The sequence below is a fragment of the Rana temporaria genome, chromosome 1, assembly GCF_905171775.1.
Source record: "Rana temporaria chromosome 1, aRanTem1.1, whole genome shotgun sequence".
Classification (NCBI taxonomy): domain Eukaryota; kingdom Metazoa; phylum Chordata; class Amphibia; order Anura; family Ranidae; genus Rana; species Rana temporaria.
Genome location: NC_053489.1, coordinates 520,650,561 through 520,674,577, shown reverse-complemented (window position 1 = coordinate 520,674,577; position 24,017 = coordinate 520,650,561).

Genomic DNA, 24,017 nt, shown 5'->3' with positions numbered 1-24,017 from the left:
GCACAGATAATGAAAAAAATACACCCACCACCAAGCTAGAGCGGTGATGTGTAATTCAGAATTTTTTTCTTTTTAATTCTGCACTGACTGTCTTTGAAATTGCCCCAGCCCCTGTTCAAATCCAATCCGGGGAAAAAAACGGGGACAGACTTGGCCGGGGACTGTCCCCAGAAACCAGGGATGTCTGGTCACCCTATCCTAGGAGCCTCAATTTTTTTTGGGGGGGGGCAGGGGTGGGGTTGAAGGGGGCCCCGTCAGGTAGGCTGTACCCCAAAATTCCCAACAACAGTCCTTCAAAAGACAACACCAGAAACTAACAGTCTAAACATTAGGAGGCATATCTGATTCAATGGACAATAAAACATCAAGGGTTCCTTGCAAAGTTTCCAAAAATCATTTTACAAAAAAAACCACTCCCTGTTCTGTATCAGATTCAAAATACAGTCATATTAGGTCTGACAGCACTTACCCATTAAACCAGCTGGTACTTGTCCCAGTAAATGAAATTATCTGACAAAACAGAAAAGTACTTGATATTCTGTATTTATATTTAGCAGACACAATATAAACTCATTTCAGGGCATATTATACATCTGGATTTACTTAGCCTTGAGTGCCTTATTAATGACATCCTGTTCTAGCTTTGCTGATCTTGTAAAATTGAGGGGATTTTTTATAAACCAGTAATAATGTGACATTTGCTAAACATGCAGGTGTATGTTCCTGGTACATGTACGGCGATTGATTTACCTGCAATGAATGGTTGTGGCGAATGACACATTTAATTATTTATACATTTGATCCAAAATGTTAATTAAGAGCAACAAAAACGATATACTACCCCTAAACCTTGTTCTTGATGGTGTGGAAGTGGCCACAACAACCCTGAACCAACACTTGGAGTCTTGGCGCTGCACTTCTATCCTACCTCGCTGCAGAGTACCTAATTTCTGCTTTTCCAATGGCTCCTGGGATGTCATCAATCCCAGGAGTCAACAGACATCCCCCACAGCTAGCATCACGTTATTTTGCATTCGTTCCCACTGCACATGAGCGAGATCAGGAGGAGCATGCTGAGTAACCCTCTGCACCCAATCCCGGAACAGAGTACCAGAGGGCTTCAGATGCCCACATTCACAATGCCTGCATACAGAATCAGGAGCATATAGTAAGTAATGAATACTGCACAAATAATAGAAACAGCACAATAGACAACACATGGCGAATTGTAATCCATGAGCGGTGACTGTCATGTGGATAATTAAAAAAATGTCCAAAACTCCTCTTCAAACAGAGGGACTTCAGCAATAAGAAAAAAATATTTTGGAAGTCTCCAAACCTTGCAGAGAACTAATTTGCATGACAGTGTCTGTCCAGCAGTAGGCTGTGCCAGACTCCATAGTTAGGTTCCTGTGTTGTGAAGGTACACGGCCCAAGTGGCCAGGGTTTATTTTATGTTTTGTTTTGTTTATGCTGTTTGGATGCTTGCACTTGTTTCCAGCAATATGGAAGAATAAACCATAACCCTTGTTTTTTTAACCACCCGCGGCTGCCTCTCTGTAAAGTTCAGTGTGTAGTGAACCCACTCAGGAGGCCACACACCCCCGCTACCGAGCTAACCCCTTACACATGGTGGAGTGCCGCAGGCAGTTAAAATAAACCCTGGCCACTTGGGCCTTCTACCTTCACAACACAGGAACCTACCTATGGAGTCTGGCACAGCCTACTGCTGGGCAGACACTGCTGGTCTTCCAGCAGAAAACAATAGTCTTTTTGATTTTCTTATCACACAGCAAAAGTATCAACAACCACTTCACCTTCAGAAGTCTTCCTCAGCTCACTGCTCTCCTTAACTCAACAAGCCTCAGGATGCAGCATTGAGTAGTAATCCTCTGGACAATTTATAGAGGCGTTAATTTCCTCATTCTGAACAGCTGAAGCTATCCAACGTCCTTAAACCTTTCTGGCTACCTCTGCAGCCGACACCTGATAGTAATTGGTGAATTTTCTAAACAAGGCAGAAATGTATCTCCCATCTGTGACAACACCCCCAGATTTACCTGGCTTCCTGTCACATACCCCCCAAAACTAAATTCCGGAAGGGCCAGGAAACACCTATGTATTCTCCTATTGGTCTCCTTGTTTTGTGCCATCCACTTCAATGGGGCATGATCCGTCACCAGTTCAAACTGTCTACCCACGAGGTAGTACCGGAGAGAATCCAAAGCCCATTTCACCGCCAAACACTCTTTCTCCTCATGGGCCTTCAACTTTCGGCTGAGGTTAAGAACAGGGTGTTCCTCCCCCTTAATAACCTGGGACAGTACAGCTCCTAACCCCACATTTGACGCATCTGTCTGAACCACAAAGTCCAGTGAAAAATCAGGCGAATTTAAAACTGGCTGACTACATAAGGCCTGTTTTAAAGCCTAAAAAGCTGTTTCTGATTCGGGAGTCCATTTGGTCACGACAGACCTCTTTCCCTTTGGTCAAATTGGTCAGGGGAGCAGCCTGTGAGGCAAAATGGGGGATAAAACAGCGATAATAACCCGCGATCCCCAAAAATGCACGAACCTGTTTCTTATTGGCGGGACGTACAATCTCAATACCAACTCTATTCTATACCAACAATTTTTCCCAATCAACAGATGGTACAAATTCATATATACACTGTCCTTTTCTTTCATACTAAACCAGGTAGTCCCAAGTACTAAACAGCTATCGGTAGAACTAAACTAGATTATGTGGCCAGGTCTACTGTCAATAGACACAACAGGATAACTATTCTCAATACTAGTGAGAAAAACCCTTCTAGTATAGACAGTTCTTGGCAGGTGATGTAATACCTACACAATATTAACAAGGCAGAGAGAGTCATTTAGCAAATCTGTAACATGGTCCTAAGACCCCTTTCACATTGGGGTGCTTTTCAGGCATTTTAGCGCTAAAAATAGTGCATGTAAAGCGCCTGAAAAGCGCCTCTCAAGCCACCCTGGTGTGAAAGCCAGAGTGCTTTTCACACTGGGGTGGTGTGCTTGCAGGACGGGCAAAAAAGTCCTGCAAACAGTATCTTTGGGGCAGTGTAGGATACACTGCTCCCAAAACACCCTGTCCATTGAAATGAATGGGCAGTGCTGCTGAAGCACCTGTAAAGCGCTTCTGCAGCACTGCAACATGGGTGCTATTATCCCATTGTTTGGCCGCTAGCAGGTGTTAAAAGCGCCACGCTACCAGACGTAAAGTGCCGCTATAACAGCGATAAAGTGCCCCTAAACTAGCGGCGCTTTACCGCTAACGCCTGTACTGCCCCAGTGTGATAGGGGTTTTAGTAAACTAAAAAGGTTGTTAGCTAGCAGGCACCATTTATTGCCACAGCATACTTGTATACACTTTTAGGTAAAATCAATGGCCCGGATTCACAAAGCACTTACGCCGACGTATCTCGAGATACGCCGCATAAGTGTAAATATGCGCCGTCATATCTATGCGCCGTGCCCACAAAACGAGATACGCCAGAAAATAGTCTTCCTACGACCGACGTAACTTGCCTACGCCGTCGTATCGTGGGCGCATATTTACGCCGGGCGCATTTGCCGCTCCCATAGATTTTCTATGCACATATGCAAATGAGGGAGATACGCCGATTCACAAACGAAGTTGCGCCCGGCGCATAATATACGCGGTTTGCGTAAGTCGTACGTCCGGCGTAAAGTTATTCCCCATATAGGAGGCGCAAATCATGCAAAGGTATGAACCAGGGAACACAAGCCTTTGTATCTTTTGTCGTTTACGTTGTACGTGAATATGACTAGGCGTAGGTTACGTTCACGTCGTAGGCAGTGATTCGACGTATCTTAGGCAGTTGTTTCGATGTGATTCTGAGCATGCGCACTGGGATGCGGCCATGGGACGGCGGAAGCGCCGTTAATTTTAAGTTGTTCTATGGCGCTTGGCCCATCATTTGCATGGGGTCACGCCTCATTAGCATGGCTCACGCCCACTTCCACCTACACTGGCTTACGCGGAAACCCAGCGTATCTTTAAGAGCGAGTGGGAGCAAGTGCTTTGTGAATCCAGTGCTTGCCTCTGTGCGCTGCACCGGCGTAGCATAAAAGAGATACGCTACGGCGGCATAAAAATGCGCTGATGTATGTGAATCCGGGCCAATGTGTATATAACATTTAGTAAGTAATGACCGATAGAAATAACAAATATAATAATATTATTGCAACTTTGCTGTAAGATGATCAGAACAGACACATGCTTATCGCTGTTCTGTTGAGAGACTACCTTATTCCAGTTTTGCCTGTGGTATATAGTGTTGCTCACGAATATTCGCATTGCGAATATTCGACTCGAATATAGCATATTCGAGAAATCGCGCTATATTTCGAATTTCGCGGTGAATATTCGCAATTCCGAATATTCGCATTTTTTCAATTTGATTTTTAAAACAGATCACATCCTATCGACGTCTAAAAGCATTGCTGGTATGATTAGAGACCCTGGGCCGAGTAGCTAAGCTGAGGCGATCCTTTTATGTTGCCAAATTGAAAAAAAAAAATTGCGATTTTTCGCTATTGCGAATGCGAAAGTGATTGCGAATTTTCGATAACTGTGGTAGGAGAACTCTGATTGTCTCTGATGCAAAAGGGGGGGGCTTTGTGTATGTGTATGTTATGAATATTTGTATGTTTGATATTATTATTTTTTGTAAGAAGGAAAAAATTGCGCATACCTTAAAAAAGGGGAGAATACAGCAGCAACTCAAAAATGTTATACAACATAAATTAATACAAGACAGAAAATGGAGTCGCTCTACAAGAATAAAAAATATGTCTAGTGACAAGACATGTGGGCAAATTATAAAATAAGCAAGCGCAAATAACTTGTGAAATACACAGTGAAACAAATATATAAAGAAATATAGTCCCAATAATAGAAAAATAATCTTTCATAAAAATGTCTTTGATATGTGAAGTGAAAAAAAGTCCAAAGCATGCAGCATGAACGTGTTCAATCTTCAAGGTGTTTGATTGACAAATGGCTGTGACAGATGGATAGAGTAAAGAATCACCACCAATGCAAAACACTTTTTATTTTCTATTGTAAAATATCAAGAATATTCTGAGCCAATCAGAGTGCTCCTTTCCGCATTTGCCGAATATTCGCAATTATTTTGTATTGTAAAATATCAAGAATATTCTGAGCCAATCAGAGTGCTCCTTCTGCATTTGCCGAATATTCGCAATTATTTTGTATTGTAAAATATCAAGAATATTCTGAGCCAATCAGAGTGCTCCTTCCGCATTTGCCGAATATTCGCAATTATTTTGTATTGTAAAATATCACGAATATTCTGAGCCAATCAGAGTGCTCCTACAGCATTTGTCGAAATTGCGCAATAAATATCGCATTCGCATGTTGCGATATTTCGATAAAATATCACGAATATTCTGAGCCAATCAGAGCGCTCCTCCAGCATTTCTCGAAATTGCGCAATAAATATCGCATTCGCATGTTGCGATATTTCGATAAAATATCACGAATATTCTGAGCCAATCAGAGTGCTCCTACCGCAGTTATCAAAAAATCGCAATTATTTTCGCATTCGCAATAGCGAAAAATCGCAATCATTTAATTTCGATAAAATATCACGAATATTCGAATTTAGCGAATATATCTCGAATATTCGAATATATATTCGAGATATATCGCGAAATCGAATATGGCATATTCTGCTCAACACTAGTGGTATATACAGGACTAATGGATAGTAGACATGTGCACAGAAAATGTTTTTGTTTTTTTTTGTTCTGTTTCGTATCGTTCTGTAGGTTCGTTTCCATTCGTTTTTCGTAAGACGCCCGTTTTCCTGTTCGTTCCCGTTCGTTTTTCGTACGACGAGATTTTTTCGTATTCCGATCGTTTCGTATTTTCGTTACCGTTTTATTTTCGTACATGCGGGATGGTTCGTTATTCTGTTTAATTCATGTTCGTTACTTGTTAGACAATAATTTTCGTGAATTTTCGTCAATGATTTGCATTCTGTGTTTTGGATTCCTTTTTCTGTTCGTGTTTTCGGTCGTGTGTTCGTGTGACATCTATGACAATTTGTTGTGGATGTCATGTGGGCATGCGACTGAAGATACGAACAGAAAAAGGATTTTCGTCATTTTGTACTTTCGTAAATATATCGCGGGATTCGCTGCACTTTCAACACGCGGCTCATCCATATTAACGATTGTTAAGCCCCATACACTTGGTCAGACTTTTTTAACAACAAACATAAAAACGATCGTTTTCCGTTCGTTCTCAGAAAATTTGTTCGTTTTTAAACTCCATCAGAAAACCATTTTTTGGGTTCAAAAGTCTGGCCAACTGATCTCCCTTCAGATGAAAATCCACAGAAAAGTGTATTTGGCTTTACTGTACTACTCAGCACAAAAGAGAAGCTGCTTCACTAACTACACTCACTGCCCATTCAAAAAAACGAAAATTACATCTGTGGCAAGGGATTTGCATTCTGTGTTTTGGGTCCTTTTTCTTTTGGTGTTTTCGGTCGTGTGTTCGTGTGGCATCTGTGGCAAAAGATTTGCATTCTGTTGAATCCAAAATACGAACAGAAAAAAGGAATTCAAAATACAGGGTGCGGGTCTTTGTGGATGTCGTGTGAGCATACGACTGAGGGTGCGAACAGAGAAGGGATTCAAACAAGATACAGAGTGCAAATCTTTTGTTGTGGATGTCGTGTGAACATATGGCTGAGGATACGAGCAGAGAGGGGATTCAAACAGGATACAGAATGCAAATCTTTTGTTGTGGATGTCGTGTGAACATACGGCTGAGGATACGAGCAGAGAGGGGATTCAAACAGGATACAGAATGCAAATCTTTTGTTGTGGATGTCGTGTGAGCATGCGACTGGGGATGCGGACATGGAAAGGATTCAAACAAAATGCAGAGTGCGGGTCTTTTGTTGTGGATGTCATATGAGCATACGACTGAGGGTGCGAACAGAGAAGGGATTCAAACAAGATACAGAGTGCAAATCTTTTGTTGTGGATGTCGTGTGAACATACGGCTGAGGATACGAGCAGAGAGGGGATTCAAACAGGATACAGAATGCAAATCTTTTGTTATAGATGTAATTTTCGTTCTTTTGCCGTTTTCGTTTTGTCGTATTTTCGTCAGATCGTTCGTTCGTATTTGCGGTTGTTTGTTATGCGGCTCATTCGTAATCCCGTCGTTTTCGTATTTTGGTGCTTTAATTTTTTCGTATGTACACATTATTCTGCGGGTACGAAAATGAACATTTTCGTATGAAAATAACATTCGTACGAACGGGAATGCACATATCTAATGGATAGTTTTGAGATCCTTGGAAAAGTAATATTACCATTTAAGTAAGATATCCCACATTCCTGAAGGGGCTTGGCCGTTTGATCAGTTTGTAATGATATTCCTAAAGCATGAATTAATTTAACCACTTGCCGACCAGCAGCTGCAGTTTTACTGTGGTAGCATGGCACGGCTGGGCGAAACGACGTTATGTTACGTTGCTTCGCCCTGTGGCCACTAGGGGGCTCCGGGGGGCGAGCAGCGGGCGCGCGAGTGCCCCCGGAGCCGATCCTCGTGACACAGCAAGAACCAAGATCTGTGTGTGTTTTTCGAAAAAAAATGTGGGATATTTATTATAGCAAAGAGTAAAATATATTGGGGGTTATTTACGAAAGGAAAATCCACTTTGCACTACAAGTGCAAAGTACAAGTGCAAAGTGCACTTGCTGATTTTATCATCCAATCATGTGCAAGCTAATATGCTTTTTTTTTTTGCATTCTGTGTTTTGGGTCCTTTTTCTTTTGGTGTTTTCGGTCGTGTGTTCGTGTGGCAAAAGATTTGCATTCTGTTGAATCCAAAATACGAACAAGAAAAAAGGAATTCAAAATACAGGGTGCGGGTCTTTTGTTGTGGATGTCGTTTGAGCATACGACTGAGGGTGCGAACAGAGAAGGGATTCAAACAAGATACAGAGTGCAAATCTTTTGTTGTGGATGTCGTGTGAACATACGGCTGAGGATACGAGCAGAGAGGGGATTCAAACAGGATACAGAATGCAAATCTTTTGTTGTGGATGTCGTGTGAACATACGGCTGAGGATACGAGCAGAGAGGGGATTCAAACAGGATACAGAATGCAAATCTTTTGTTGTGGATGTCGTGTGAGCATGCGACTGGGGATGCGGACAGGGAAAGGATTCAAACAAAATGCAGAGTGCGGGTCTTTTGTTGTGGATGTCATATGAGCATACGACTGAGGGTGCGAACAGAGAAGGGATTCAAACAAGATACAGAGTGCAAATCTTTTGTTGTGGATGTCGTGTGAACATACAGCTGAGGATACGAGCAGAGAGGGGATTCAAACAGGATACAGAATGCAAATCTTTTGTTATAGATGTAATTTTCGTTCTTTTGCCGTTTTCGTTTTGTCGTATTTTCGTCAGATCGTTCGTTCGTATTTGCGGTTGTTTGTTGTGCGGCTCATTCGTAATCCTGTCGTTTTCGTATTTTGGTGCTTTAATTTTTTCGTATGTACACATTATTCTGCGGGTACGAAAATGAACATTTTCGTACGAAAATAACATTCGTACGAACGGGAATGCACATATCTAATGGATAGTTTTGAGATCCTTGGAAAAGTAATATTACCATTTAAGTATGATATCCCACATTCCTGAAGGGGCTTGGCCGTTTGATCAGTTTGTAATGATATTCCTAAAGCATGAATTAATTTAATCACTTGCCGACCAGCAGCTGCAGTTTTACTGTGGTAGCATGGCACGGCTGGGCGAAACGACGTTATGTTACGTTGCTTCGCCCTGTGGCCACTAGGGGGTTCCGGGGGGCGAGCAGCGGGCGCGCGAGTGCCCCACGGAGCCGATGCTCGTGACACAGCAAGAACCAAGATCTGTGTGTGTTTTTTGAAAAAAAATGTGGGATATTTATTATAGCAAAGAGTAAAATATATTGGGGGTTATTTACGAAATGAAAATCCACTTTGCACTACAAGTGCAAAGTACAAGTGCAAAGTGCACTTGCTGATTTTATCATCCAATCATGTGCAAGCTAATATGCTTTTTTTTTTTTTCCTTGCATGTCCCCCTCGGATCTACAGCAACTTCACTTCCAAGTGCACTTTCAGTGGAATTTCAAGTGCACTTTGCACTTGTAGTGCAAAGTGGATATGCCTTTCGTAATTAACCACCATTGTGTTTTTTTTCAAAATTTGACGCTGTTCTTTTGTTTATAGCGCAAAAAATAAAAATTGCAGAGGTGATCAAATACCACCAAAAGAAAGCTCAATTTTTGTTTGGGTACAGCATCGCACGACCGTGGAATTGTCAGTTAAAGCAACGCAGTGCCAAATTGTAAAAAGTGCTCTGGTCAGGAAGGGGGTAAAATCTTCCGGGGCTGAAGCGCTTAAAGTAACCAGGCTTAAGATGCATTATTATGTATTGAGGTGAGCGATAATAATAAGGAAATATGAAATTTCTCCATCAGGCTCCCAGGTGGAAAATTATTTATATTTAACGAAGTTAATAGAAAATGTTAATATGCCCAATCTATTTTTTTTGAGGTCTCTCCCTTTCAGGTAGCTGCTGCACTAATTATAAATCTGGGTCAGATGAGCAAAATTGGCAATGTCTCTAGTGAATTAAAGCGGAGTTCCACCCAAAAGTGCTCTGCTGATCTGCTTCTTCTACCCCTCAAATGCCACATTTGGCACCTTTCAGGGGGAGGGGGGAACAGGTATCTTTTTTTGACAGGTACCTTTTTGCCACTTCCGGGAGACGGCGCTGTGGCCATCCCTCAGGAGTTCGGCCCCCCTCCTCCTTCCTCCACCGCTGGACCAGTAAGAAAGTGCACAGTAGGGAACCTACCACGAATGGCAGCGGCAGCACCCAAGAGTTGATCTGAAAATCGGCTGGGGTGCTGACATCGCAGGCTCCCTGGAAAGGTAAGTGTCTTCATATTAAAAGTGAGAAGCTACAGTATTTGTAAAAAAAAAATTCCCAGGCTTAACACTGTTTTAAGTCTACCAAAAATAATAAAAGTTGTGTTTGGGCTTTCTTATGAGAAGGTTTAACATGCTACTCAAATAAACAAATAAATGAACAACTCTTGTTATAACTATTGAGTTATAAAATAAATATATTTTTTTACAGAAAATTATAAAATAATATAAAGCATCCATTTATAGATTAGAAACATATGCAGTATATATAACATTGATTAAAAACTATTATAGCTTTTTTTTTATATTTGCTATAAAAAGGCCTCTATCTTAGGCTCTTTTTACACAGGCATTTTAATCAGGTTTGCCTGTTAGTTTTTCAGGCAGACCTGAATGGAAGGTTCATTCATCCCTATGGACAGGTGGGTGTAAACGGACTTGTGTCCATTTACTCTTGCTTACCTCCGGGTCTGATCAGGTCCACAAAAAAACAAAGGAACTTCGTCCTCTTCTGTTTAGGTAGAGCGGATCATAGGTAGCCCCCCCCCTATAGAGCAAAGTGGGCTCTGTCCATGTCCGCTTTGTAGAAACTGAGTGGACGCAGATGTGTCATCTGCACGCTCTGCTCCAATCAGCAGTGGATCTCTGAGCTGATCCCCTGCTGATTGGAATGGAATCAGCCCAGTGTGATAGGGATTTTATAGTTTACAGTTTGTATAATATGATATATATATACAGTGGGGCAAAAAAGTATTTAGTCAGTCACCAATTGTGCAAGTTCTCCCACTTAAAAATATGAGAGAGGCCTGTCATTGTCATCATAGAGAGACAAAATGTGAAAACAAATCCAGACAATCACATTGTCTGATTTGGAAATATTTTATTTGCAAATTATGATGGAAAATAAGTATTTGGTCACCTAAAAACAAACACGATTTTTGGCTCTCACAGACCTGTATTTTTTTCTATAAGAGGCCCCTCTGTCCTCCACATAGAAAATGGAAGACATACAAGACCACTGATAATCTCCCTCGATCTGGGGCTCCACGCAAGGTCTCACCCGTGGGGTCAAAATGATCACAAGAACATTGAGCAAAAATCCCAGAACCACACGGGGGGACCTAGTGAATGACCTGCAGAGAGCTGGGACCAACATAACAAAGGCTACCATCAGTAACACATTACGCCGCCAGGGACTCAAATCCTGCAGTGCAAGACGTGTCCCCCTGCTTAAGCCAGTACATGTCCGGGCCCGTCTAAGGTTTGCTAGAGAGCATTTGGATGATCCAGAAGAGGATTGGGAGAATGTCATATGGTCAGATGAAACCAAAATAGAACTGTTTGGTAGAAACACAACTCGCCGTGTTTGGAGGAGAGAGAATGCTGAGTTGCAACCAAAGAACACCACACCTACTGTGAAGCATGGGGGTGGCAACATCATCCTTTGGGGCTGTTTCTCTGCAAAAGGAACAGGACAACTGATCTGTGTACATGAACGAATGAATGGGGCCATGTATCGTGAGATTTTGAATGCAAACCTCCTCCCATCAGCAAGGGCATTGAAAATGAAATGTGGCTGGGTCTTTCAGCATGACAATGATCCCAAACACACTGCCCGGGCAACGAAGGAGTGGCTTCGTAAGAAGCATTTCAAGGTCCTGGAGTGGCCTAGCCAGTCCCCAGATCTCTACCCTATTGAAAACCTTGAGTTGAAAGTCTGTGTTGCCCAGCGATAGTCCCAAAATATCACTACTCTAGAGTAGATTTGCATGGAGGAATGGGCCAACATACCAGCAACAGTGTGTGAGAACCTTGTGAAGACTTACAGAAAACGTTTGACCTCTGTCATTGCCAACATGGATATACAACAAAGTATTGAGATGAACTTTTGATATTGACCAAATACTTATTTTCAACCATAAATTTGCAAATAAATTCTTTCCAAATCAGACAATGTGATAGTCTGGATTTGTTTCCACATTTTGTCTCTCATAGTTGAGGTATACCTATGATGACAATTACAGGCCTCTCTCATCTTTTTAAGTGGGAGAACTTGCACAATTGGTGGCTGACTAAATACTTTTTTGCCCCACTGTGTATATATATATATATATATATATATATATATATATATATATTAACAATGCTAGCAACTTAACTATATAAAGATTTGCTTCCACAAAACACACTTCCTTGTATCTCAACCGCAGTACAAATACTGCATGGTTTTAAACAACAGTGCCACCATGTGTCTACTGCACAAGCAGCAAAGTGCAAAGCTGAAATCTGCTATGTTAGAAATACAGAGGGTGCCATTTCTGACCGTCTTTTAAGAATACTAGTTGATAGTCTGTCTTTAGCTCTAATACGGTCAGAGACACTGACCCAGAATAAAACTACAAATGTAGGGTAAAGTCAAAAAACTTCTGTATGTCAATTGTACAGTACCAACAACAGAATTGTCGCATACCCTAATGCAAAATAATATTCTTTAATAAAATAGCCAACAGGAACAGGTTCTATTCTGACATGTTTCACATTTGGCACATCGCTTTCTCAAATATTCATCTTATCTTCCCATCTGTATCCTTGTTACAGATCTGACTGTAAATATAGAAAGTATTAAAGCCAGTGGAGCAGGGATGCTAGCCAGAAAGCAAACAATTGCAGCCTCCATGTTCTCGTTCTGCTTCAATGGTTTTTATTACAAATTTAAGTCATCATACAGATGCTTATGTTCCATTATTCATCATGAAATAGTTACAACATGGATGCGTTATCCTATAGGATCAGTGTTCCCGACCCATTAAACATCACTAAAACATATTAATCAAAAATATAGCATAGTTGAGGAGACTTTACTGTCCCCTGACAGCATCCTACCAAAAATGTCCCACTTGGCATTACAGAGCTGATAGCAGGAACATTTTAAAATTACAGAAGAAAAAGAGGAAAGAGAAGGAACGGGGGGGATAGGTTTGAAAGGGGAGTGATGGAAAAAATCAGAAAAAAGTTCTCGGGTTGGGTGGGTCCCTTCACTCCGGGTTTTCCCTCACGAACCTGCCATACCCTCAAGGAGCTTGGAGATAAGCGATCTAAGGGTTCCACACTTTTTCAAACCTAGCTTGCCTATCTCGTCGAATACTAGTCAGTTTTTCATTGATCATGATCCATGATATCTTGTGTTTCACCAGGGTAATTTTCATTCTAGGCGATTTCCATGCAGGTGCAATGTTTTTTTTAATCGCTAAAAGAATGAAAATTATGAGAGTTCGCAGATGTCTGGGGATCTTCTCCGGGAGATCACTAAACAACCCTGTTTTGGTCTTTCTATGTATATTCACATGCTGTGTCCCACAAATGCAAGGAGTGGGATAAAGAGGGGCTCAACACAGCCACATAAGGGGGTCTAAGGGAATGGTGGGGCTGGCCTGTGCCTCAAAGTGGACAAAAATCCAATCTATGTCTTTCATTAAAAAAATGATATAACTGGACCAGTTGTGCCGCTCTACAGTAGCACAGGAAATATGGAACCCCAAGTTCATCTTGTCATTTAGACCTATAAAGGGTAGAACGGGCCACCCGATAGCCTCCCTGGTTGCAAATGAATTTATAGATCAGGGATTGTAACTTCCGGAAGAAGACAGGGGGAACTGGAATTGGAAGGGACCTAAAATAGTAAAGTATTCAAGGGAGGACAGTCATTTTAATGGCCGCTATTCTACCCATCCAGGAAATATTGTGTGTTTGACAAGTTTTCAGGTCACGTTCTGTGGAGTCATAAAGAGGAGTGTAATTTTCCCTATACAATGTTCCATGTTCTCTTTCTACAGGTTTTCTTTAATAGTGTAGTGCTTTGAACCATGAATCATGACTCATGAATCATTTCTGCCTTATAAACACTCTCACATACAGTATATGTGTCTTGACAGATGCATCTTGATGTACCGGGCTGCCAGGTGAATAGATGTGTATAATAGTCCCTGTTCATTTCATTGGTGAACCTCTGATGGCTGTATTGAACATGTTGCATAGGTCAGTAGAACTGTTCATTTCAAAACTACATTTATGACCATGCACCATAATATAGAACTGCGGGTTGTCATAACATATGCAAGCACACTGGGGCAACTGCCTGATTTTTCCTTCAGGAGGCAAGATAATTTATTGGCCTTTTGCAAAGGAAGCAGGATCCTTGATTATTGGCTTGAATTAAAAAAAAAACACAAATGCCATGAACAGATATGGCAATTCTCATTAACTATGTTAGCAATATGTTCTTGGAGCGAAGGCTGTCATTTATGTACATTTTCATAATTCAGTTTTGCCTTTTGTTTTGTTTGTCTTTTGGTGTAAATTATTGTTATTTCAGTTTTTTTTGTTGTTTTTTTATATCAAATAACAGTAAAATACACAATTTAAAAAAAAAAACTACATTGTACATTCTCTATACATTTTTTAAGGTGCTATTTTCACTGTTGTTGAGACCTGTGGTTTAAAACACCTCAAGTAAAACAGCCATGTCAGTGGCAGCTGCCATCCCATTTCTTCTTATGAGCAGGAAGGATAAACGTTTCAAAATGTAAAAAGCAACATGTTAAAAATATTTTTAAAAAGCATTCAGGAGCTCTTTAAAGACCACTTGACCTTTAAATTTAAATGGCACTAAAAAACACAATTTTGCCAAAATTTCAGCAAAGAATAAAACTCTGCTCCCTAATAACAACACTAATGTTTATGTAACAAAGAATGGTGAAATTATTCACAAATTATAGATTGATTGAACTTTGTGTGTTTTTACCAAAAATAAATAGATAAACAAAAAGGGTGTAAAACAATGGTAAGAAAATGATTAAAATATTTTATAAAACATGAAGAGAGAGGGAAGAATAACTTGACTTAGAAGTAAATAGGATTAAGAGGTAAAAAAAAATAAAAATATTGGAACAAACAAACAAAAAATCCATATGGCGCTTATCTGCCGCTAATGTGATCAAGAGTAACACGCTGCAAGAAAAATGCAAGTAACAATGTTACACTGCAAAGAAAATATTTGAAGCAAGAGCTTGTATCCCTTTTTTTCTTTGTCAGGGAAGGTACACACTCCATGTATTTAAATAAAATAAAAAATCAACAATATTGCATGGAGATGCAGCAATGGATCACGTGCAAATGAATACAAGGCTACATAGCTTGTCATTTGTTTTAATCTGCACTTTCTTGTGCCTTTAGCTGGAGCAGGAGTCCAAAAAAATGGACCAGGGACTGCATGTTGAATTTTTAAATATGCTTGCTGCCTTTTTAGAGAAACAGCTTCAGATCAAGCTCTGCAACATATGAAACCTGAATATATAAATTTCTACTGGCTTTACATCTTCCATTTGCATTTGGATTACTGAGGAGACCAGTAGATGTCAGTATTACCCTTCTACCTGCTTTCCTAACAATTCTATTCTTCACTCACACAAATTGATGAATTTGTTAAGGAATACAATGTAGAAAGCACGAATTTGAGTAAATTAATTTAAAGGGAAAATTTGTATAATTAAAGGAACTAACTCATTTAACAGGTTGTAACCAAGTTGTTTTGTTAATGAGTAAATTATAAAATTGTATAGGTATTAAAAAATATATTGGTTACCTTAGTAAATGTTATTAATACAGCAATAATGTAAATGAATATATTAAATAAAATATCTACAGAGGATGCCTATTGTGCAAGACTATCTATGGTGTACCCTGTCCAGGTTGACTTTATACAATTATTTAGTAATTATATGTGTACACAATTAGCTTAATATAACAAATCTTACTGTGAATCTGAACTGTGTTTATTTTAACAGTCTACAATGCAACTAATTTTCCATAAAATACAATTTAAAGGCTATGGAGAGCATTTCTGTGCATGGAATTTTAAATATAAGAATGGAAATGTGAACTAGTGAAAATAATCTCATCAAAATTCAAATCAGGTAACTGTGACAAATAGCATCTCAAAATGTACCTTTAGAGAAAATATACAATTGAGTCGTCATAAAATGTAAAAAAAATGTGTGTTTGTTTAAATTTTTTATAGCACACATTATTGTTTACAAAGGGTTTCTGACTAATTTGACGCGATCATATCAGCCTGTATATTGCATGACATTTACATTAAACTACTATTATTTTAATAAAATATATGTGCTATACCACAAAACAGATATTAAATAAACAAATATACACAGTATTTTAAATCAGGAGTTTTTATACTGTCTGCATTAAGACCGAGATAGATACAGTATGCTACAACTAAACTTGAACCTCATTAATGTGTAGGTTATTACAAAAGAAATGCAAATAATAAAACACTTTTCGGTTACAGAAAAAAAAAGGGGGGCAAATTTTTGTTTTTGGTCGCAGAAAAGTATTCTGTTTTGTACCAGTTCTCTACAGCAGTGTTTCTCAACTCCAGTCCTCAAGGTGCCCCAACAGGTCATGTTTCAGGATTTCCCTCAGATGAAACGGCAGTGGTAATTACTAAGGCAGTGAAACTGATCAAATCACCTGTGCAAAATCATGGAAAGCCTGAAAACATGACCTGTTGGGGCGCCTTGAGGACTGGAGTTGAGAAACACTGCTCTACAGGGACCACCTTTTAGCACTTTTACTGTATTTGGGGGCAGAGAGTAGCACTCCCCCCAGTTTCGAGAGCTACAGAAACTTTCTATTTCTTCTGCCACCTTCTGTAGCTGTGACCTCCTTTTTTCCCTTACCCTTCAATCTGCACCAAATGTTGTCAGGGATAGGCACTGATCAATGCTGTAGCAGAAATTTCCCAAAGTACAGACCTTAGTGAAGGACACCAAGGTACATTTCAAATTAAAACCATCAAAAAACATTCTGTCTACTACCAGGGTCCCCATATAATCCCCTTTAGAGCAGGCCAGGGTGCCCATAGATCCCCTTTAGTCTTACTTTTTAACCTATATTCACCATGCTACAAGGTTTTCCTGCACCACCAGGTACTCCAGGCGCTCCCTGCAAAGAATATATATATTTAGCCAACATGTCCCCCTTTAGAGCAGGCCAGGGTTTCCCATAGATCCCCCTTTAGAGAATTGTCCCCATAGATCCCCTGCTGCCCCATTAGGCCAGGGCAGCAGGTCCCCCATAGAATAGATCCCCTTTAGTCTTCTTACTCTTACCTTTTGACCTGTATATTCTCCAGGTTTTCCTGCACTACACTCCAGGCTCTTCCCATGCAACGAATATATACAGGCATACCCCACTTTAAAGTACAAAATGGGATCAAAGCATGTATGTAAAACGAATATGTACGTAAAGTGAAGCATCGCCTTTTTTCACTTTTCAATGCATGAAAATACACTAGCTCTATGGCAAATCTTGGTCAGCTTGACATGGCACTGCTCCCAGTTTTTACCATTTAATATTGGCGTTTATGGGAAATCTTGGTCAAATTGACTTGGCACTGCTCCCGAACCATAAGTGACAGTGACACCAAATTCGGGGAGCACATCACCTAGGCAAGCTGGCCAACTCCAAAATCAGATATGTTGTAGTCCTGGGTCCCCTCTCATTGCTCCCCAAGTTTGGTGTCCCTATCACTTATGGTTAGGGAGCAGTGCCCTGTCAAGCTGACCAAAATTTCCCATAGACATCAATGTTAAAAACTGGGATCAGTGCCATGTCAAACTGACCAAGATTTTCCATAGACAACAATGAAAAGATTGATTTGGTCAAATATAATTTCTTTTTGATTAAAGCAATCATTTTTGATTGAAGCAATTGTTTAGTACACTTAATTTCTAAGACAAATTCAATACATTTATCTTATTGATCAATATTTCAAATAATGGCATTGTTATACTATATATACATATATACACACAGTATCTCACAAAAGTGAGTACACCCCTTACATTTTTGTAAATATTTTTATATATCTTTTCATGTGACAACAGTGGAGAAATGACACTTTGCTACAATGTAAAGTAGTGAGTGTACAGCTTCTATAACCGTGTAACTTTGCTGTCCCCTTAAAATAACTCAATACACAGCCATTAATGTCTAAACCGAGATTCTCCCACCTGAATGGCTGAGACGCAGGGGCAATGCCATTGGCTGCAGCTTGGCTCGGGTGCCCCCATAGCAAGCTGATTGCTGTGGGGGCACTCAACAGTAGGGAGGGGCCAGGAGCAGCAAAGAGGGACCCAAAAAGATGAGGATCTGGGCTGCTCTGTGCAAATCCACTGCAACAGAGCAGGTAAGTATAACATGGTTGACTTTACAATCACTTTAATTTTAAATTGCCAAATAGCAATTCTACATTGCAAGACCACACCACAATCACAGCTCATTTGCCTGTTTTTACCATCCCCCCTACCTGGCTATCCATTTAAAATAGCCAAGAGTCACCAAGAGTTGACGCTTCAGTTGTTCATTCACCATGATAAACAGGAAGCAATGGAAGCAGTCTTCAACTGCCATTTATTATGAAATGCACAGATCCCTGGAGATATTCAAAACAATTTAGTCCATAATCAACTCTTTTACGGGCCATAATACTTAAATTAGATAAAAAAAAATGCAAAGAAAAGAACTTGCATTTACACCAAACATCAAGTAATGTTTTAGGAACACTTGTTTTAGATGGATGAAAAAAACATAAATTCACTTTCATTTTTTTCACATTGCTTTAGTAGATCACCCTCCAGGCTCCAGCATTAGACAGGAACAAACAAACACAGTTGAGTAAAACAAACAGTGCACCTCACAGATGATTCGCACCCCATAGTTTGAATGCAACAAACAACAACAAAAGTACATCATTGGAAAACCAAAAAGTTGCCAAAGATTTAATACCATCATAAAAAAGTAGATTGTGATTTAATTGTGAATTATATGGTGGGAAGAAATCTAATTATATAAAAACATAAATTCAGAGCCATGACGCATGATCTGACAGTAACTGCTGAAAGGCAATAGAAGCTTTCGGTGCCTCGGGTAGTGTGTACAGGTATTGAAATGTAGTAATTGTGCACATATTGAATGCTAGGACAATAAACATGCAGTTCTACATATTTCCATAGATGAAAAGCACACTGTCCTGGGAAATTCAGGACATATGAAACACACTGGCTCTACTGACTGTCACATACACATGATCAGGAAATTTCATATTACATTTGACAGCTTATAAAGACAAATATAAATGTAGCAGCGTGGCGACAGAGAGAGAGAGAAAAGGTGGGGGTGACTGAAAGAGATCCCTGAAAGCGGTCAAGTTAAAGTGCATCTAAACCTAAATAATTTGTAAATTAAATTAATTAAACATTTAAAAATAATGAAAAAAAAGATATATTGCAGCACCTGCTTTATTTTTCAGGGTAAGTCAATTTTCAGCAAGCACAGGAAATACCTGTTAATTGATTTTGCCATAAATGCTCTGTCATTGTCATTTCATCCACCATGTAATGGAGATGAACAAAGGTAGGCATGCTTTAAGAAGTATTAACGCAAAAGCAAACATTTATTATATTGCAGCTTGCCAATTCTTATATGGCAGTATTAGTTTCCTTTTTTAGGCTTTGTTTCTTCTTTCTATCTATTTCATCTGGTAATCCAGCTAGTAAGCCTATTGTCTTTCAACAGAAAATCTCTTGGCATTTGCTTTGGGTGGCATCCGCCCCCAGGCAGAAGGGCAGAGGTGGCTCTTTAATCACCTTTCAGTGTTTGTACCAGGATGATGCCTACAGCTGCAGGGATCACCCCGTTATAATTTTTTAGAGCTGGTGGTCGGCTCTCTTGTAATAGCAATTAGAGCGAGCTACTAGCTGCTCGATTGCTATGACGAGCAGTGGGAGGGGATGTCCTCTCCCTCCTGCTGCCTTCGGTAGCTCTCTCGGGCTCCCCCCGTCCCACCAGGTGAACCCAAGCAACCACCGGCTGGCCATCCAGCCAAGAAAATCTGGGATCAGCTTTGATTGGCTGTTTGTAACAGTAAACCGGAAACAATGACATGACATCACTTTCGGTTTACTCAGAAACCATCTGCGACAGTTTTTAAAAATTGAAAGCATTCAAAAACACCAATCTTAGTGCAGAGAAGGGATCTGGGGTCTTATAGTCACATACCTATTGTTACCTGTCACATGCTTTTTGTTGTCACAAGGATGTTTACATCGGCAATAAAAGTGATTTAAAAAAATTAAGCAACAGTATAAAAAAAAATGAGGGGCCCCATCCTCCTGTGCTTGTGTGCAAATTTGAATGCGTGTTGCGGTCCCCTACGCATGCAAACAGCAATCGTCCCACGAGTGAGGTATCCCAGGTCATGGGCAGTAATTCTATATTTGGCACTTGGAGGTATCATGTCTCAGGGACTGATGACGAAGCCGCAGCTGTTCACTGTGAGCGACTGCAGCTTCCTCATCAGACCCTGAGACAAGAACAGTATACCACTGCTGGGGTGCGACAAATTTAGGTGGGGGGGCACCCGATTTTAGTCTTGCCTAGGGCAGCACAAAACCAAAATACACGACTGCTGGCAGGGGTGCTTAAAATGATCAGCTTTTATTTATTTATGTAATACCTCTATCCTAAATTCAGCTACAATTTGTTATTGGCTTTAAATCTGCTAGTACTTCTAACACTCCCCTCCCCCAGACTGGCAATGCTTCTGTCCAAAGGTGTCCCTGTGCTCATTCATCCAGAGTGAGGGCACTCTAATATAGATACTGCCTAGATCACCAGGGGAAAACTGAGGGAAAAAAATACTTAAAAAATAAAACGAATGCCGACACCCAATAATTTGTAAGGTGCAATGTATTACATTTTTGGTTTTTAGTTTTAATACTGCTTTAAAGTCTATCCTGTGTGACAACCATGGCTCCCATCATAGATATAAAGGAACAATTTACGTAGACATGAAAGGACAAAAATGGTGTTATTTTCAGGTTCACCAGGTATAAATAACAAAAGAAAAGCCTAATACAAAGAAATATTACAGCTACTTTCTCCAAGGACCGGTAAGCTGAAATACATTATTATAAAATCAACAATAAAGGAAACCATCCCTGAGAGTAACATGCAAATTGCAATTGCTATTTTCCCATCCTGGAATTGCTTGTTACATGGCTGCCATGCTGACTAGAGATGGCCTGGCGGTTCGCCCGGCGGTCGTTTCACGGCGAACTTTGCTCTGGCGATATTCGCGCCCGTCCGCAATTTTACATTGAGAAGAACTTTGACCCATGACACATCCAGGGCTGCTGTTAAAAATCACGGGGCCCCGTACAGCCTACCTGTACCCCCCTCAAACATATATAAAAAAACTATTTTCACAATAAATATACTAAAATCATTCTTAGCAGACACACAGATAACAGAGAAGCTGTGTGAATTAGCTCTTTTTTACATCGTTTTAAAAAAATGTTGAACAAAAACCATTATTTTTTTTTTTTAAAGTTGAAATGTTTTAAAATTATTTTATTTTACAGTTTTTACAAATTATTTTTTTACAATTTTCAATGTTTTTTTTTTTTTTACAAGGGATTAAAACAATACAGGGTTAAAATGTGTTCTTTTTTTCTTAACAGGACAAGGAAGACAGCAGTTGTGTGTGTGTCTCTCCCTGCAACAGCTAAAACTCGACGGTAGGGTTTTCAACTGCTGCAGAGAGCCGCACAGGGCATCCTGTAATTGCCCTTCCTTCCCCCTGGTGTTTGGGCCCCCCTGTGTGCATGGGCCCCCTACATGAGGACTGGTGGTCCCCCCTATCAGCGGCCCTGGACACATCCATCGGGTGGTACAGGACAGCAAATTGAGACATTTCAGCACATGGACATACCCCCTACCTTATAAATAGACCCGATCTGGTGGCCATTTTATATTCTGCTTTTTGTCAGTGTAGGGAGAGGTTGCTGTGTGGAGCAGGGACAGGCTGTATTGAAACAAATCGCTAGCTAATAGGTCCACAATAGGTCCTTTTAACTGCTTGCCGACCATCCGCCGTATAACAGTTATACGGCGGCAGGTCGGCTCTGCTGGGCGAGATCACGTAGCTATATGTCATCTCGCCGAGCAGCCAATAGGGGCGCGCGACGCCGGAGGCGCACGCGCACCCCCCGCTCGCCCCTGACCCCGACGCGCGTGCCCGGCGGTCGCGATCACTGCGGGGCACGCACGATCGCTCGTTACACACAGCTCTCGGTCCTGTCAGGGGGAGAAATACCTGACCGTCTGTTCATACAATGTATGAACAGCGATCAGTCATTTCCCCTAGTTAGAACACACCCAGGAAACATACTTAACCCCTTCCTCGCCCCCTAGTGAAAACCCCTTCCCTGCCAGTGACATTTTTATAGTAATCAATGCATTTTTATAGCACTGATCGCTATAAAAATGCCAATGGTCCCAAAAATGTGTCAAAAGTGTTCAAAGTGTCCACCATAATGTCGCAGTACCGATAAAAATCGCTGATCACTGCCATTACTAGTAAAAAAAATATATTAATAAAAATGCCATAAAACGATGCCCTATTTTGTAAATGCTATAACTTTTGCGCAAACCAATCAATAAACGGTTATTGCGATTTTTTTACGAAAACTATGTAGAAGAATACGTATCGTCCTAAACTGAGGAAAACATATTTTTTTTTATATATTTTTGGGGGATATTTATTATAGAAAAAAAGTAAAAAATATTCATGTTTTTCAAAATTGTCGCTCTATTTTTGTTTATAGCGCAAAAACTAAAAACCGCAGAGGTGATCAAATACCACCAAAAGAAAGCAATCTTGTGGGAAAAAAAGGACACCAATTTTGTTTGGGTGTCAGTTAAAGCGACGCAGTGCCGAATCGCAAAAAGTGGCCTGGTCTTTGACCAGCAATATGGTCCGGGGCTGAAGTGGTTAAGGACTGGTATAGGTGTACTATTGTTTGGTGTGCAGTATATAGGGGTGTAATACACTTATAATATACTTTCTAACATAGAAAGCATATTATAGTGGATTTGTATTGTGCACTGTGCAGCATTGTGACTGGTGTATTTGGGTACTGCAGAATTTTTTTTCTGTTTTGCTGCTTTACCTCCTTGCTACACACAGTGACAAACGATACTGGAAAAAAAGTTTTATAACTGGTGTGATACATTCGGCTTTTTTTCAGTGTAGGGAGAGGTTTCTGTGTGGAGCAGGGACAGACTGTAGTGACACAAATTGTTAGCTAACAGGTCCACAAAAGTCATTTTAAGGACTGGTATAGTAAGCTATGAATAAGCACTAAAGTTTGGTGTGAAACGCATCAGCTTTTTACCCCGTCTGCTGTGGCACGCTTTTTGTGTTTTTTGATTTATTTTTGCAGTGCGGCTGTCCAGAATGTTTTTCCTTCATTTTGCATTAAGGACTGGTATAGGTGTACTATTGTTTGGTGTGCAGTATATAGGGGTGTAATACACTTATAATATACTTTCTAATATAGAAAGCATATTATAGTGGATTTGTATTGTGCAGCATTGTGACTGGTGGTGTATTTGGGTACTGCAGAATTTTCTTTTCTGTTTTGCTGCATTACCTCTGCTACACACAGTGACAAACGTTACTGGAAAAAAGTTTTATAACTAGTGCGATCAACCAGTGGCCCCCCAAAACGACAGATTGAAGCGGGGTGTTATATAAAAATATACTGTCATAACAGTGTATTTGGGTACTGCAGAATTTTTGCCTCTTTCGCTGCGTTACCTCTGCTACACACAGTGACAAGATTTACTGAAAAAAAGTTTTAGAACTGGTGTGATAAACCAGTGGCCCCCCAAAACGACAGATTGAAGCGGGGTGTTATATAAAAATATACTTTCATAATAGTGTATTTGGGTACTACAGATTTTTTTTCTGTTTTGCTGCTTTACCTCAGCTACACACAGAGACAAAAGTTAATGAAAAAAAGTTTTATAACTGGTGCCATAAACCAATGGCCACCCAAAACGACAGATTGAAGCGGGG